We start from the raw sequence: 16,725 nt of genomic DNA, 5'->3' as shown, positions 1-16,725 counted from the left end.
CAATGAAATACTGAATATTTAGTGTTTCCAATACAAGATATATTCAAGAAACTAAGACCGCCAATATTTAAAGTAACATTTCTTGTTTTTGAGTTCACAGGGAACCTTCTCAGTAAATAATGGCCCCTGTTGGTCCCTGAAAGCTAAAACCGGCAAGCATGAATCGTCCGAAAAGTTGGTGTTAATCGGTTTTAACAGTAAAATTATTTCCTCGGACACCTGCGGACAGGTAAAAGTTACAAATAAGTAGGTAAAAACAAACTTAAACAAACACTAATTGCAGAGAATACAGAGAGAATACAATGTTACAAATGAGAATTGAGCAAAAATTAGGGAAGTGAGCTTCATACAGTATTATTATTCCTTCTTTATGCTTTACAACTTTATGCTTAAATTGTTTTTATTGCAACATATTTAAAGACTACATTAGTACGTTTTTTTTATCCACCATAATATTTTTAAATTTTGTATGTGTTTAAGAAGTTAATAAACAACTTTTTTTGAAACCACTGCAGGACTCTGGTAGGTGGTACGTGCTCTAACAGGTGAGCTACCAGGGTGCCCTTCCACTTTTCTGCTTATATACTTACTGCTGAGAACCACTAGAGGTCTCCATTCAGTGGGGCAGTGAGGTAGGGGACTCCATCAGAGCCCAGTACAGTTTCACAATGCTTTTCATTACATTGATCAACTTTATTCCCCAAAAGATTTAGAATGCAACAAACCTGTTTGGTGACGCTCTGACCTTTTATCGAGTGAGGGGCCCCGGAGCCACATCTTGCTCTTAAGTGGCTTTCTCTGGTTTTGACAAAAAGACATTATATGGAAATGAAAATATCATTGTTGTAGGCCTCAAGTGCTTATTACATTCTCCAACTGTAAAAATATATACCTAATAGAATAAACAAAGTTTTAACATTTCGTCAACTAAAATCTGAGTCATATATTAGACCTGATGCCTTTTTTCGCTATATTTTGTTGAACCTCAATAGCGGTGGCTACTACTCTTGAGTCTCCCTATGGTTTCCAAATCCAAAATAAGAAATGTCTTTAATTGAATAGTGCGAGCAAATATCAATCGTCAACATTTCCACCTATAAAACCAGTGACTGACTTGGAGATTAAAGCCTAACTGGCATGCTTACAGGCTAATTGTTAGCTTATTAACACACCTGTCAATTTATTTCTGTGTATGTCAACTCTGAAAAGTTTCCCAGGACGAAAGGCTAGGATGCTGTTCTTTGAAGAGTTGAGTTAAGCCTTCACAGATTCGTCCAATTTGGTCTCCATCAAAATGCCCCTAACAAAGAGACACACAGGGATAGAGAGAGAGGCAACCAAGGAAGTCTTGATGGCGAGAGAGAGGGGGGGGGATTAGTGTGTGTACAAGAAATCATCTAATCGTACTAATAAGTGTTTTTTGTTGTTGGTTTTTTTACTCTTTTTTTATTTTTTTTTTATTAGAACTTATACACACACACATATCTTTTTCACCCTCTCTTGCCCTTAAAACTATATTGGTTGCTTCCTTCTCTCGCTATCTCTCTCGCGCTCTCTCTCCCACTCTCCAGCTGCTGGCTCAGAGGGACGGGTATAGTACCGGGCAGCGTTTCAGTCTCGGCTCAAATCCTGCTGAGCTACTAAAGGCTGAAGAGCCATCAGAAATCCGAAACACTTGAGTTCCTGAACACCTGGGTTCTGGGACGCCTGAAATTCCAGAATACGGGAATATCAAAGGAATTGGGGAAACTGGAAAGATTTTCCAACTTTTGCATTTGTTTAGTTTTTTTAGTTTTTGCGTTTGTTTTTTCATCCAGTATTAAAATCAGAGGGTAATGATCTGTTGCAAGCCTGCTGTGGAAGTGGATCTGTTTCCTTAATTTTCCAGAACTGCAGGAGGATTTCCTACCTCAGGAATTCATCTCCAATGACTTTTGGAAAAAACTTGAGGATTAAAAACACTTCCTTTTAAACATGGAAATAATTCAAACAAAATAGCAAGAGAAAAGTCCTCTTCTTCACTATCTACTTGTTCATTTTGGAACTTATCTTTGGATTTCACATGCTTACCAACCAACAAACCTGACTGACTCAAAAGTAGACGTGTATGTGTCCATGCGTGTGACTGAAGACGAGACAGATTAAAGTGTGTACTGTATATACATCTGTGTGTGTTTGTATTTGTATGTGTACTTTTGGCCATGTTGGAGGAGAAAAAATCCCGGGGCTCTCAACAACAGGGCTCAGGGGACGCAGCTCACCCGAAAACGCCAAAGATCAACACCGGCACCCCTAACGTGGCTGCGGGTAAAACCAACCACATCTCAAACACCAACAACGCCATCAACCCTGCATGCCGGTGAGGACAAAAATCTTTGTGTTATTATCTGTGTGCAAGAGAGTAATCCAACATTGCATGCAACTCACTTTGACATTGTTTTATTAATGTCTTTACATTCGAGTATATTTATTTAAATACCTATTTGCTTTAAGAAACACAATGAAAATGAGAAAATAGCTGACTTAGGGAGGAATGAGAACTTTAATTCTTCTAGAAAAGACAAACACAATGTAATCTATAGAGAGCAATTTACACGCTTAATTTGCCAATAGGTTTTCACTTAGGGAGAGAAAAGCAGTTTGATTCGGGACAGACGGAGTGACATGATATCAAATCATCTTGTGGTGGCGTCTGTGATGCTGCCAGTGGACGTTTCAGGAAATAAGCATGATGAAATCTTCAGTGTTTTTTTTTCCTCTGTTGTTGTGTCAGCTGTCAAAACCTTGATAAATGTTGGTAATGTTGTCTTCCATCCACAGTGAGTCTACATTCCTCTGTGGCCATGTGTGCATATGGAGCAATTAGCAAGTGTGAAATAGTCCTATGGTTTTAACCCTTGCTAGCCCCACTGACCCTATAGCTAAAACAAGAAGACAACTGTGTGTATGAGTATTGTGTATGTGTGTGTGGGCACCTCATCTGTCTAAATCCAAGGCTTTAAAAGTTTTCTTCAGCTATGCATATCATACATACTGTCCGGGCACAAAGAACTGACAAACACATGTTGCTCAATTTTGGCTGATGGGATGGGACCAGCTATAATTGCTTGAGGCCTATGTGATCCAAACTAAATACAGAGAAGTACGCAAAGCACAAGTGTTTTTATGGATTTGTTATCGTATATAACTAAATGAAAGATGTAGTACCTTTTCCTTCAAGTTAGTCTTCCAGTCTAATTTCATTCATTTCAGTTTGTTTGATGTGGTTTAGGTCACAATTGTTCTCCACCAAGAGATTCATTCATTCATTCATTAATTCATCCATTCAGCCATCTATCATTATTTAATTCATTCACTGATTCTTGCAGTCATATATATATATACATAAATAAACAAGATAACTTCAGTCATTCAGTCATTCATTCCTGCATACAGCCATTCATTCACTGGCCACTAAAGTTGGAAAACTATGCCAAAGCCACAGACCCAATATGGTGAAAACTAACTAAGTAGATGTACTTTACTGGAGTGTTTCAGTTTTCTGCTACTTCTACTTTATCATTTTACTCCATTACATTTATTTGACAACTTTACTTACTTTCCAGATTTTTATTGATGCTTGGAAGGGGGGAGTGAAGTGATGGAGTTGCGACTTGTAACAGCACTGCTAGATGCCAGTAAATCCTACACACTGGACCTTTTAAGAAAATAATTCATTAATAATTAATCCATGCCTTTTACAGAATATGTATACCCTGTGGTATTGCAACTTTTACTGACATAATAGATCCTAGTACTAGGATAGTATTTTCTACATATCGACAGTTGTTTCACCAATAATCAGAGAGCAATACAGTGATAAGTGGGATATAATAACTTTAATTCTTGAATTAACAATATATCTTTAAATGTGAGGTTGTGCAGTGATTCAGCTTTTTCTAACTTCGGTGTCTTCCATAAAGCATTTGTGTGAATCTACTTTCCATTAGTGTTAAAGAAAAGTAGTCATGCTTGATGTAAAATAAAATACTAACAGCGATTATTTCCTTGGTGGTACGGTGTGTTGAATGGTGAAACCGAACCATTAATTCCAAAAAAAGCTTTTAATAGTTTTCCTCGGACATCTGAGACACTGGAGAGGCATTTATTGCTCTCTGTGTGTGTGTGTGTGTGTGTGTGTGTGTGTGTTACCATCCCATGCCTTGAGGCCATTATGGGCCTTGGCTGGGTTTTGATGGGATGATAGTATAAAGGGAAGTCAGCGGAAGACTCCCCTACTGTGTGAGTGTTATGTGAGCTAAAGGGGAAAAGAGGGAAAAAGTGATAACGAGAGAGGGATTGGGGCAAGATTTCAGCAATAAACTGAGAAGGTAAAGGTGGATAGAAGAAGAGAGCGACAGTTTGTGTGTGGGAGAGATGTTTTTATGAAAGGTGTGAAATAGCTCCGGTTTGAAGCAAGGCTTTGCTCCGTGCTCTCTGTTGCTGTGGATTTAGACGGCTGGATTTAGGAGTGTTTGTGTGTGTGTGTGTTTGTGTGTGAGAGAGAGAGAGAGAGAGAGAGAGTAAATCTGATTTACCTTCATGTCCTCCTTGTCTCTATTTTCAGATTATATCATAGCTCTGTCATCTGATGCTTGTATCACATTTTATATAAAGCCTGATTTACAGCCACACACACATACAGGGTTTTGGGGTGTTTCTATTCCTCGTTGGTGCTCTGTTATGATTTATATTCATGTGTCAGCCTGTCGTCTATATTTGAGCTGTTCATTTGGATCTCTAGCCATCACCTCTCTGTCTCACATTGGTGGCAAAGGTTGAAGTTATGATGACGTGTCATTTTGAGACTGTCAGCAGATTCAATTCTGTGGTGTTTGCAGCTGACGAACAGCTACTTAGTTAACAAGTCCTTTAAATTAGAGACAAAATTATTTGTTTGTAGCTGACCTCCACAATGACTTTCCTGTTCAGACAGAAAATAGTTACTATAGCTCACCTAAATGTAAATATGTGTAAACAATGGGCACTTTCTTGGGGGTATGGTTTCTAATTCTTTTATTTATATTTTATTTGCTCCTACACAATATAATTTATAGGAATGTGCAGGAGAGGTTTGAAGCCAAAACATGGCTTATAAAGATACCTCCCCTTAATAATGCTAATCAGCAAATCCTTAAGTCAAAGTCAAGTCACAAGTCTTAGCAAATTACAAATCAAATCTTTCATGTCCAAATTCTGACCATAGTGTACATGGCATTTGTATTTTTTTCTTTTAAACCCTGTGTTGATAAATGAAACTAGTACTTTTCCTTGTCTTTTTTTTTGGTCACTTTGGTGCAGCAGAACAAGCTGTTATTAAACATAAAAAACAATTAACACAAACAGATACAGGACAGTGGTCATTGCTGTAGATACAGGGCAGAGATTGCAGTTGTAGATACAAGGCATAGGTCAGTGTCGTTTTTTAAGATGTTTAACAATTAGGGCATATCTCCCTTTTGACTAGTAATGTTTTCAGGTTTAGAAGGGTGTTCAGTGGTTCAGGTCATCCTAGAATAGGTCCTAGAACACCTGGAAATTTAATTGTCAATATTATTGAAATGATTCCTTAAAAAGAGTTAGAACCCTGTTGAAGTGGCTGCGAGTGTTATGAGAGAAATGGATTTCAATCATCAAAGTTGAGAACAAGTTGAGCTCAGCTGCAACCTGAAGTTACACCAAAGTGGAAGGAAAAATAAGCTTGAAGCTTCTTCAGTTCAAAAACACACTGACCTTGTGCTGCATCTCTGCCATAATGTTGTCTCAGTCACGCACATATTTAGCCTACACACTCACCATATGACAAACACCTCGTAAATTTTTGAAAGGGTTTTGGGTTTCTGGAATGTGACGGGTGTGATTGTGACAGTGAGTATGTGTTAGAAAGAGAGAACAGGTGGATTTAAAAGTTCAGCTGCTGCTTTTTCCTCCATTTCGTTTCCCGTTTCCGTTCTTTTTGCTCTTGCTCATCATTTCTTCATCACTCTTTCTCTTTAACGTACGAACACGCCTCTTTAAGTTCGCGCCATCGTGTTTTAGTGTCCTGTTCTCTACTCACTGTGTTCTTTCCCACCTGTCGACCGTTAACACTTTAACACGACGTTCCACGCAGTCCGTCCTCCAGTCTCGCTAGTTTTACTGGTTCCACTGCTTCAAGTTTAGCATCACATGTCAGCCAGAGAAATTTTCTTGTCATGTGCATCATCAACTCCAATGACTTGCATCTAAAGAGGCTTCTCATATAACCCTCTCGAAATGCAAAACAGGTCTTTAAAAACAGACAGCAAGGGCAGGATGAATGAGCATTACACCCTCCCTCAACGGCATGTAGCTCTAGCAGTCCTATTAGCTGACTCTGCCGGACTGGGAACGTCCAAATGAACAGCGTGGCCAGTTAAGTTAGCTTGCTGCTAGCCATAGCTTCATATTAACCGTACAGACATGAGTGATATAAATCTTCTTGTCTATGTCTTGTGCACCGTTAATGAGTTCCCAACCAACCATGTAGAAATTTAATGAACATGCAGTCTCGGCAGGAGAATCATGAGTCAGTGACAATTTAATTGCATTCCTTCCTTCATATGCAACGTTATGAGTATGATGGGCCCGACTTGGTGCCCGAGATACGTATACTATATGCTGCTGATTAAATACACACAATACAAATAGGAATTCATTTTCAGCAGCTCCAGTTTGAAAAGCAGAAATGTTCCATTGTACTAAATCATCAACAGCAAGGATCCAAATGGCATGTAGGGTGTTTTGGAAATACAGCCACCTCAGTACAGATTTGTGCTAAACTGTACACTTATGAACTGTTAGCGTTGTGTGTTTTGAGCCGAGCGATCCCCTGACGATCTGGTCTCTTCGTGTTGGACTCCATTAGCTCATCCAGTTGTGAAGGGACTTTCTGGGTCAACCAGGCAGTCCTGCCTCAGAATCAGGTTATTTAGTGTGATAACTTTGGACAAGACTTCTTAGTACAAAGCTGCAAGTCAGTGACAGGAGCTTTAAATTGGTTGTGCGCGAGGAAAAAAGGGAGATGGTAGAGAGGCTAAAGACAAGCCGAGAAACTACTCTTGTGTTTTTGTTGTCAAAAAGGAATTATCTTATATTTGAGGAGTTTATTTGCACATAGAATAAGAAAGTAAAATGTTCAAGTGCCTCTCTTGCTCTCATCTCTGTGTTGCCTTCTTTGACTTGGTTTATATATATTTTTAGTCTCCTTAAATAGTAAGTCTTGAAGTAAGCTTGCCATATCAGTTGATACGGTGTCAAGTATATTGTGTGTGTCTGAGACAGAATGACACATACCTCAACAGTGATGAAAACTGTCCTCAGCTGTAAGTGAAGCCGATTTGTGATGATGTAACCTGAACTGGACACACACACACACATTCACATTCACACTGTGCTGCACGATGCAGTATCGCTATCATTTTCAGCTGTCCGTCTCATTCGAGCTGCCTGTTAGGTCAGAGAGAAAACATGCAAAAGATTTTACATGAGGGGTTTCGAACGGATGACCTGTCTCAATTCTCACACTTGTGGCATTTACAAGTAGTCGTGTACCTTCTTGTGTGACGTACTGTGTTTCCAGTAATTGCCCAAGTGACATTTGAAGGAGCGTCCTAGCGAAAATTTATCTTTTGATTATCTAACAGACACCTCCAGGTTTGTTGAGGTCGTTAGCTACTGTAAGGTATGGAAAGTTGTAGCGTGTAAGCACGTTTGTACAAATTTGAGGTAGAGTCTTGTCTTTTCAGGCTATTTTATAGGGGCGGAGCGGGTGTGGTTGCTTATGGGGCTCCAGCCCCAAATCTTTTAGGCTTTTAAAGTAACTTAAATGTTATATCACTTCCCCTCAGTCTCTTTGACTGAAAGTTCTGTTACTGGGGAAATATCGCCATAGGTTCATCCTAATATTGTTACAGTGGATTGTTGTCTTGTATATGTCGTGTTTCATTCAGTCAAGTGTGATCTAATCGTGACATCACCCATTGGTTTGTGGAGTACCGGGTTTGAAGCATTGAATTCTGCGTTTTGGCCGCCGCCATGATGGACAAGTTAGATGGAGCCACCTTGAGTCAGTGATTGTGACGTACCGCGAGATGATCTGCGCTCATTGGCTGCGCAGTTTTGACTCATCCTTAGCCTGAAATAATGGCGGCTTGCCTGGGATTGGGACAGTAACATAATCTTGCTTCGTTTTTTTTTTTAACATAAGACTGCATGTTATCTGTCTTTTAATGCAGCCAATGGAGCTGCCCCCTGCTGGCCTTTACATAGAATGCAGGTTTAAGACACTTCTGTGTTGGCTTCACTTCACAGACCCAGAAGCTCTGTCCATTAAATATACTGTCAATGATTCACGTGTCACCTCAGTGAGCTAGCTGTGAACTATGACTATGAACGTAACGAAGGACATAATGAAGCTAAACGTTAATTCTGTGAAGAAGAAGGTTAGCAATGCTATTTATGCCACATTCCTACACTACAGATGTTACACAGATCAGACAATTGTTTCCTCTTTCTAGGTGGCAGGAGTGAAAATTAGTCATCCCCAACATTGAGTTAAGATTTCAGAATGAGGGAGACAGTTGATGAACAATTAGATACAAAATGGGATGTAGGCTCTACAGGATGATCTTTTTTCCTGTGTATTACCTCTTTTCATCTTCCCTCTAAACAAATTTAAACACATTAGCAAGCTGACGTTAGCTTTGTCAGTTGGTTCTGTTAACAGTTACGGCTGGCAGTTGGTAGGTGTAGACATTTAGCAACAACTTAGATGTAGCCTGTGTGGTGTAACCTGTTTTTATATAGTGATGGATACATCTCCACGCAGTAAACACTTGGGTTATAACTTGGCCAAGTTTGATCTTTCTAACAGCTGTTGCAACCGACTCAGCGGCAGCCTTGGGACTGGAGATTAGGATGCAAGCCACATTTCAGTCATAAAAATGAGGACTTGAAACTTCACCGTTTGACCTTCATAGAAAAGAAGCATTTTACGTGATGTTTTAACTTATTTAAGAACAACAAAAATCAAATAAAACAGAGCCAGGTAGACTCGACCTGACCCGAAACTTGAAATTTGACTCCAATAATCTTAAAAGTAGCTCTAAATAAATGTTCAGTATTTGTCACCAACACATCCAATGCACATAAAGGATGTATACTGAAGTATACAAAAAATGTTGGTACCACCACTATAAATATCACATTATATCTCCGGGCATCCAGTCCAAGGACCAATAAACTATTTCCCTGTGTCAAGACTTGCATTGCAGACGCAGATGTCCAGACCTTGTGGTGCTGAGTGACTGCAACTCTCTGTTGGAGCCAGCAGTGATTTATTTTCATCAGCGCTTATTAGACCGTCTGCTAACTGCTCCTCAGAGGATGGTTGCAGCCCACGCAGTATGCACACACACATACACAGCAATACAGACACACAGGGAAGCTTTTAGACTTGCACAAATGAATTGAAACACCCCAAAAAAGTTGTGTTTTTATGTCACTTTTCCACAGATGTTGAATTAAACTTTTGAATTCAGTTTGTCTTCACATGCTTACATCCTGGTCGTGTAGATATACATTTTTGACTGACCTCTGCCTAAATCATATAAAACAATATTTACTAAATCAAAGATAGATGAATATTATGTTAGAAAGAAACATTTTGAAAGAAATGTTAAAATTATCTCGAAGACTTTACGGAAAATGTAATTTAAACCAGATGATCCCCCCTCATCCTCCTTCAAATCATCCGTCAAAGTTTTCAAAGCATATTAAACCGCCAACGCCGCGGAGAGATTTATAACCCTAACATGTGCCGCAGCAGGGTTTGCCCGGTGTGGGTTACCGTGTGCACTCGCTGTCCTTCAGTGTGTGATGGTTTTTAAAAGTCCGTCTGTCACTGGGCGTGTCGCAGAGGGCTCAGGGACTCCCCTGGAGCGGCTGAGGTAACCACATAACATGGAAGCTATCAGTCAGAGTAGGCTGTGAGGGGGCAGCTAAAAGGGCTGATAATTAGGGTTTTAACTGTCCCAGAGCACATAATGACTAAATTTAAATCTGCACGCTGTCCATAGCTACATCACTTTAATGATCTCTGCATTGGGTTTGGGATCCTACGGGTCCCAAAAAAGATCTTGCGGAAGTCGATTTTGACTTTGCTTTAAGTTGGAGTGTGCAGTTAAAAAAATAAAGTGCGAGTCCCCAGATTTAACATTATTATGATGCCTAAAATTCTACTGAAACAGCAGCCGTAGCTTTAATAACACTAACCGAGACTTTAATATGTGTGTTTTGGTTATGACTGCTCGGTTTAATGTATAGAAAACTATTACTATTATAATTTAATAGTATGAATTTCCCATTAAAACAGGCACAGTACAAGAAGTTTTCTACCACTCTCGCTTTGGTGTGTTTAGTGGGCTGAAGGTTCAGTGCCTTGCTCTGCGACATCTCGTCAAGCCATCGTTTATTCATCATTCCCTGCCCACATTTCCATTTGTGCCAAGTCAAAGAAATATGAGCCATGTTTTTTCTGGAAATACCCCAGGGTTGGAGACAGATACTAATTTGAGATTTTCACATTCCCTGTCAATCTTGGCGGCGGCCAATGCCCGTCATCACTGATCTGGGGTCAGGTTACTCCAGCCAGAATTGTTGAGATCATTAGTGGGGAGCTGACCTTCTGATATTGAGTGTTGGGAGGGGAGGTAGATGCTGCACATTCATGTGGGGACACAGACGAATGCATTTGTGTGTGTGGATTATTCATCATTAGCATCACAGCTAAACATTTTGGCTATCATTACGACAAAATGAGATCATTAACAAACATTTCATTTCAGCACCTCTCTGGAGCTGAATGCAGTTTAAACAAATTTAAAATATTTTGAATTATGTTTTTAAAGTTGAACTGTTAGATTGTCTTGCTAGGATCTCAAGCATTTTCAGTGGTAGTAACGAAGTACAGCAATATATAAAGTAGTTTAAATATAATCTATAAACATCTACAGTGGACAGCAGTAAAATGCAGAGGGGCAACCTGGTAGCTCACCTGTACCAAGGCTCCGTCCTCACCGTGGTAGATCCCAGCCTGTGGTCCTCTGCTGGATGTCAACCCCTCTCTCCCCTCCCGCCCTCCCGCTTTCTTGTCTATCTTCAGCTGTCTCTATAAAACAAAGGCATAAAACAGCACCTACGATATGTGGATCCAGAACATGGCTGCAAAAGAAACAGGAACACCCCCCCCCCCATTCATGTGTGAGGCCACGTTACCAGATGAGCTTAACACCTGCTTACTTTGATCTCCTCAACAAAGAGTCTCTCCAGAGTCTTTGCCTCCAGAGGATCAACCGATGTCAGTATCCTCAGCAGATGTGAGAAAAATCTTGCTGAGAGTGAATATGACTGAAGCTGCTGGGCCTGATAACATCCCTGTACAGCTACTAAAAGCTAGTTGATGTCATTGCTGACCGTTTTAACGTATCACCGTCTAAGGAGAGCGTTCTCACCTGCTTCATGACAACCACTATCGTCTGCAGTGTCTAGTCTACAAATGACTACCGCCCTGTAGCACTCACCCCCTTCCTGATGAAGTGCTTTGAGAAACTGGCTCTCCAGAACATACAGAACAACGTCTCTGCCAGCCTGGATTAGTTGATTTCAGCTCAGCATTCAACACTATCTTTGTAAAACTGATTGGTAAACTCAGCACTCTTCAGCTGGGTAATGGACTTGCTCTAGTGCTCAACACCGGAGTCCCACAGGGCAGTGTGCTCAGCCCCCTCATGTTATCACCCACGACTTCATCCACGGCATGGAGACAACATCATCATGAGACTTCATATCGGGCAAAAATCTACAATCTTGCGTGAGTGGTGCACAGAAAACATGTTGATTGTTGTTGATTTTAAGGCGGTTCTGCGATTTAAATAAGTTTCTCGTTCATACGCGTTATGAAAACAGCTGTGCACACGGAAGCGCAAGACGAGTAGGTGGCGGTACAACATTGCAACTTAACACTACAGAAAGACAGACAGGGTGTATGTATCCTGTTGAACTAAATTAAAACCAAAGTCCTTTTTTATGTCTAAATTTGCCCGTGTGTGTGTGTGTGTGTGTGTGTGTGTGTGTGTGTGCTCCACAGTGAAGGTCATGCGATGACAGCTGAAATAAAATCGAACATCTTTTGGCTCCCTTCCAAGACACAACGCAAATACGACACTCCTCTCTCTCACACACACACACACCACGCGCCGCAAAAAGAGTGCTGCCACGTCAGCTGTTAGTGTCGTGGTCAGTGTGTTAAGCCCTGTGTCGGGGGAGTGGTAAAGGCGGATAATATATTATTATTTGCCTGGCAATTACCCAACAAGAGAATGATCTTTAATGAACATATTCATCAATTCACCTTTGATAATACTGTGTTCAAACAGTCTTAAAGTCAAACAGCTTCTTATTATCAAAGACTCAAAGCTTATAAGCTGTTTCTGACTATAGGCATGCGTCTGGTTGTTGGAAGTCTTCTGGAAAAGTGGAAATACCTCCTGATATCGTTGGAGGGAAGGTTTATCACCATTTATCTCTTTTTAGGAGAAGCTCCAAAGCGCCAAAAGTGTTTGGAATGATGGGAAGATTAACAGCACATTCTAATATGTTTATATTTGGGGTCATAAGCCTTTTCAGTTTACCTTATATGTTATTTTATAAGACTGCTGAAATTGGAATAATATTGTGTCACTTTAGACACTTTATGTGTATAGGATTGCTTGATTGACAGCAAAAGCTTCAAAGCTTATCCGTTCATAAAGTATCAAAACAAATGTGACGATATTAAAGCGTCACTTATTGCATGAACTGCAGAGAATTATCACCTGCAATCTGGAGCCTTCCCTCAGCGAGACGGAGCTTTAAAGACAGTTTCAGTAAAATTTTTCAAGCTCTCGTGCCCAGTTTTACCGATTCTTGGGTTCACTCCTCAACTGCTCCAATCATAGCATCATTGTTTAAGCTGTTTCAGACAAATTGTTCTGAACCCAACGACGGACAACAGGTAGACACTAGTTGGTCAAACATAGTGGAGCTAAGAGCAGATATATTCCCTCAGGAGTTGGTAAAACCAAAACAGAGATAAAAGCAGTCAATATAATTTTTATATTGTCTCCAAATAATGATTAAGCTTTGCTCTGTAGCTGACTGGATGTGTAAGTTAAACGAACTTCATTATCGTATCAACTTAAAGCGATGATCTACTCAGTGTTTAGTTCATGGTAGGGATTGTCATTATTATTTCCTTTACTTTTCATTGGTAACACGAAGGCTATAAGTGCAAATTCCTTTTAGGTGGTACCGTGTAAAATAGATTGACTGTTTTGTGAACCTTTGCAAACAATGTATGTAGATACCTCAACAATCGTTAGATCCTACAAATAGACTACGAGATATCTCTTTGCTAATCTTAATCTAAGTAACGGAAACGGTGTAGTTGCGCTTATCTTACCAATCTGCCATTGTGATATCTCACCAAAAGTATAAGATAAGTTATGATTAATGGCCCATGGAGAGATCCTCCCTGACCATCCAAGATGTCCAGAACTAATCCATTTAAAGAGACTGGTTGTGGCATTCGTTGGTCAGAATAACACTGCGGGTTGCAACAGCCTCTTTCCTTTTTAAAGTAAATACAATAAAATAAAATGAAATGTATGTTATTAATGAAGTAATATGTATAAGGTTTTTCCTAGCAGGGATGAATTTTAGTTCGAAGGAAAATGATGTCTACTTATCGTTAAAGATTGGCCAATAGTTTTTTTTTTATTATACATTGACCTTTATTGTATCTGTGTATTTAAGCATATTATCTTTTATTTTAGTTTTCATGCATCATTTCGGTATGTTATAAGTCCCAATGCATATGTTGAGTATCTGATCTTATTTTATCTGAGCACCAACAATCCTGGTAAATATGAGAGTAGCTGGTAGATTTCAGACACAGAATAAAATTAACTGTAAGTTAGATGGTGTAATTTAACAATTTACTCTGTCAGTTAGTACATTTTTAAAAGGTTATTTTTCCACTCTGCCAGGTGGGATACTAAACATTCTTGCCTAGTCACTTCACATAATGTGTGTGTGAATATCAGATATGTTTATGGGTGAAAAAAGGGACAGAAACCTGCTAATCACCACCCATGACAGGTTTTAAAATTTACCAGGGGGCCCTAAAATAAATTGTTTACTTAATTTTCTCTGGGAGAATAGCGCCATGCTGTGGCGGGACAAAAGGTCACACGCCAATCCTCTGCTTTCTCACTTTATCTAATGAGGAAATTAAACAAGCGTACTGCAACACTTATGTCATTTTTATTAGCTGTTAGCTGATGCGATTAAAAAATGACAATTTAGGCTTGAAACAAAAGCAGGAAGGGAAACATTGCCATTGGAAATGTATGCACAGACCCAGGTGTTCTCAAATACTTGGAGTTAAAAAAATTGAAACTAAAGGTTAAATTAAACCATATCAGTAATGTATAATTCGCTTCCTCTGCGCAGAGCTTTTCAGTGTTGGTGACTTCCTGATAATTCAAGTGTTAATCCATATGTGCAAATGCCTGAGGCCTTCTCAGTACAGTCCTTTATTGTTCCAGTGTAACTCTTAGTTGACTGGACCTCCTCACAAATACTAAAATTCACATGGGCATCACAAAATCAATACATTGATTACATAACTCTTACCCTACAACTCTTTCTCCCAGAAAAGATTGGGAAAACTGTTGAATTGTTTACTAGACCAGCATGAAATATGACTTAATACAAATACAATTAATTTTTATTTATACCTTTGCTAGCTTCATGGTTTCTGTAAAAATATACAAAAACATTGAATTTGGGAGAATCCTAATGATGTGTAAGTATGTCCATATTGTCCATGTTGACAAAGGTATTAAGCATTTAATATCTGTGTAGGCGATCTAAAGCAGCCGTTAGATATGACTAAAGCGAAGGCGACCCAGTGGGCTTTAGAGCGTTTTCAACATCCAAAGAACTTCTTAAAAAAAAAAAAAAAAAAAAAAAAAAAAAGAACACTCCAGACCAGGCATCTAGTTGTTTATTTGTCAAACATTGGTAGCCACAGGCGGACTAACTAGAGGGGACCTGGTGCTTCTTGCTTTTAACTGATGCTTTTACAGTATTCAAAATGACACAGTGAAGAGTTTGTCTTAATAAATCAGGCATGAAAGCAACAGCGCTGTAATGCTCCTCTATATAAGTGGTATATTATAATGAAAAAAAGTCTGAGACCACTGACATAGACAAACATTAAATAAAAACACACAGGATGGCCTTATATCTCAGCATTTTGGTCATTTCGTGCAAGAAAAACAAAATTTAACTTAGTTTATTTTTTAAGGTTTAGCATTATTATCTAAGACCTGAACACAAGCTATTATTCACAGATTCTACAGTCTGTGCATAAAACAGCGCTCATCCTGCATTAGAAAATTAATTCATTAAATAACACTGACTTTGTCAAAAGAAGCCTATTAATTATGGGAAAAAAAAAAACAGAAAACAGACAAAAAATTATATAAAAACTAAAGTATCCAGAAACAAATCTCGCCTCAAAATTCACCCAAATTCTTCGGTTTAACACAAACGTCCACATTATTGTGCACTTACTATTTTTAGTTGATTGTAAGTTTATCAGTCGTTGTGTTATTGTTTATGCATTGAACTTTTAATATAAATATGTCAGGGTATTACACAAAAGATAGAAAATGAGTCGCCTTTAAGGGAAAGTTTGACATCACTGGGCTTTTACTGTGGAATCCAGATTGTCTCAAGGCTATTTATCCCTGAAGGCCGGAACCAAGCCTCTGGAAGATCTGCGCGACTGTGATTTCCGCGTAACATCCCGAAGATGAAATTTCGCAGAAACAAAACCAGCCGAGATTCAGCAGAAATAACAGAAAGCATGCCAACAGAAAAACGATTCGTACAAACCCACCCGATGCAAAAAGACTGCGTATTATAGCGTCGCAGTTAGCTGACAACCGAAACAGGGCCCCGTTTTTTTTTTTTTGAAGCAGTTATAACCCGGGCTGTTTGCGCTACAGCCTACCAGCCACCAGAGGCACGCGAGGAGGAGCTCTGTTCAGCTCGCTGTTCAACCTGTAGAAACTAAAAACAAACAAACAAACAAACAACATTTTTGACAACAAGAGGTTTTATTTTTAAGTTTTATTGTTAGTTTTGGATCAGCTGTAACCAGAGCGACAGAGTGGCGCCTCCATCTTCTGATCAAATATTGGGACTAGTTTTCTGATCAATAAGTCAGAAAGGTTCGTGAGTATTTCTGATCAAATGTTTGCAGCTAGAAATAAACAAACAAACTTACTAAAGAAGGAGACTGATGTTCAAAAGGTTGGCCAATTTTCCTAACAGTTTAATGACTGTATGCATGGTGGTTTTTATTATTAATTAAGAAAGAAGAATTAAGACAATATTAATAGGGGGACAAGAAGATTTCCAGCCAATGTAATGGCAGAAAGAAATGTCTTTATATTGAGAAATTTCACAAAATATTGGCTTAGATTGAATAATATTAATTGTTAATAAATATGGAATAGTATTAATTAATAATTAATATTGGAATTTCCCCATTGT

Source organism: Morone saxatilis, unplaced genomic scaffold, assembly GCF_004916995.1.
Source record: "Morone saxatilis isolate NCDOM2014 unplaced genomic scaffold, NCSU_SB_2.0 Contig4, whole genome shotgun sequence".
Lineage (NCBI taxonomy): Eukaryota > Metazoa > Chordata > Actinopteri > Moronidae > Morone > Morone saxatilis.
This window is presented reverse-complemented; position numbering follows the sequence as displayed.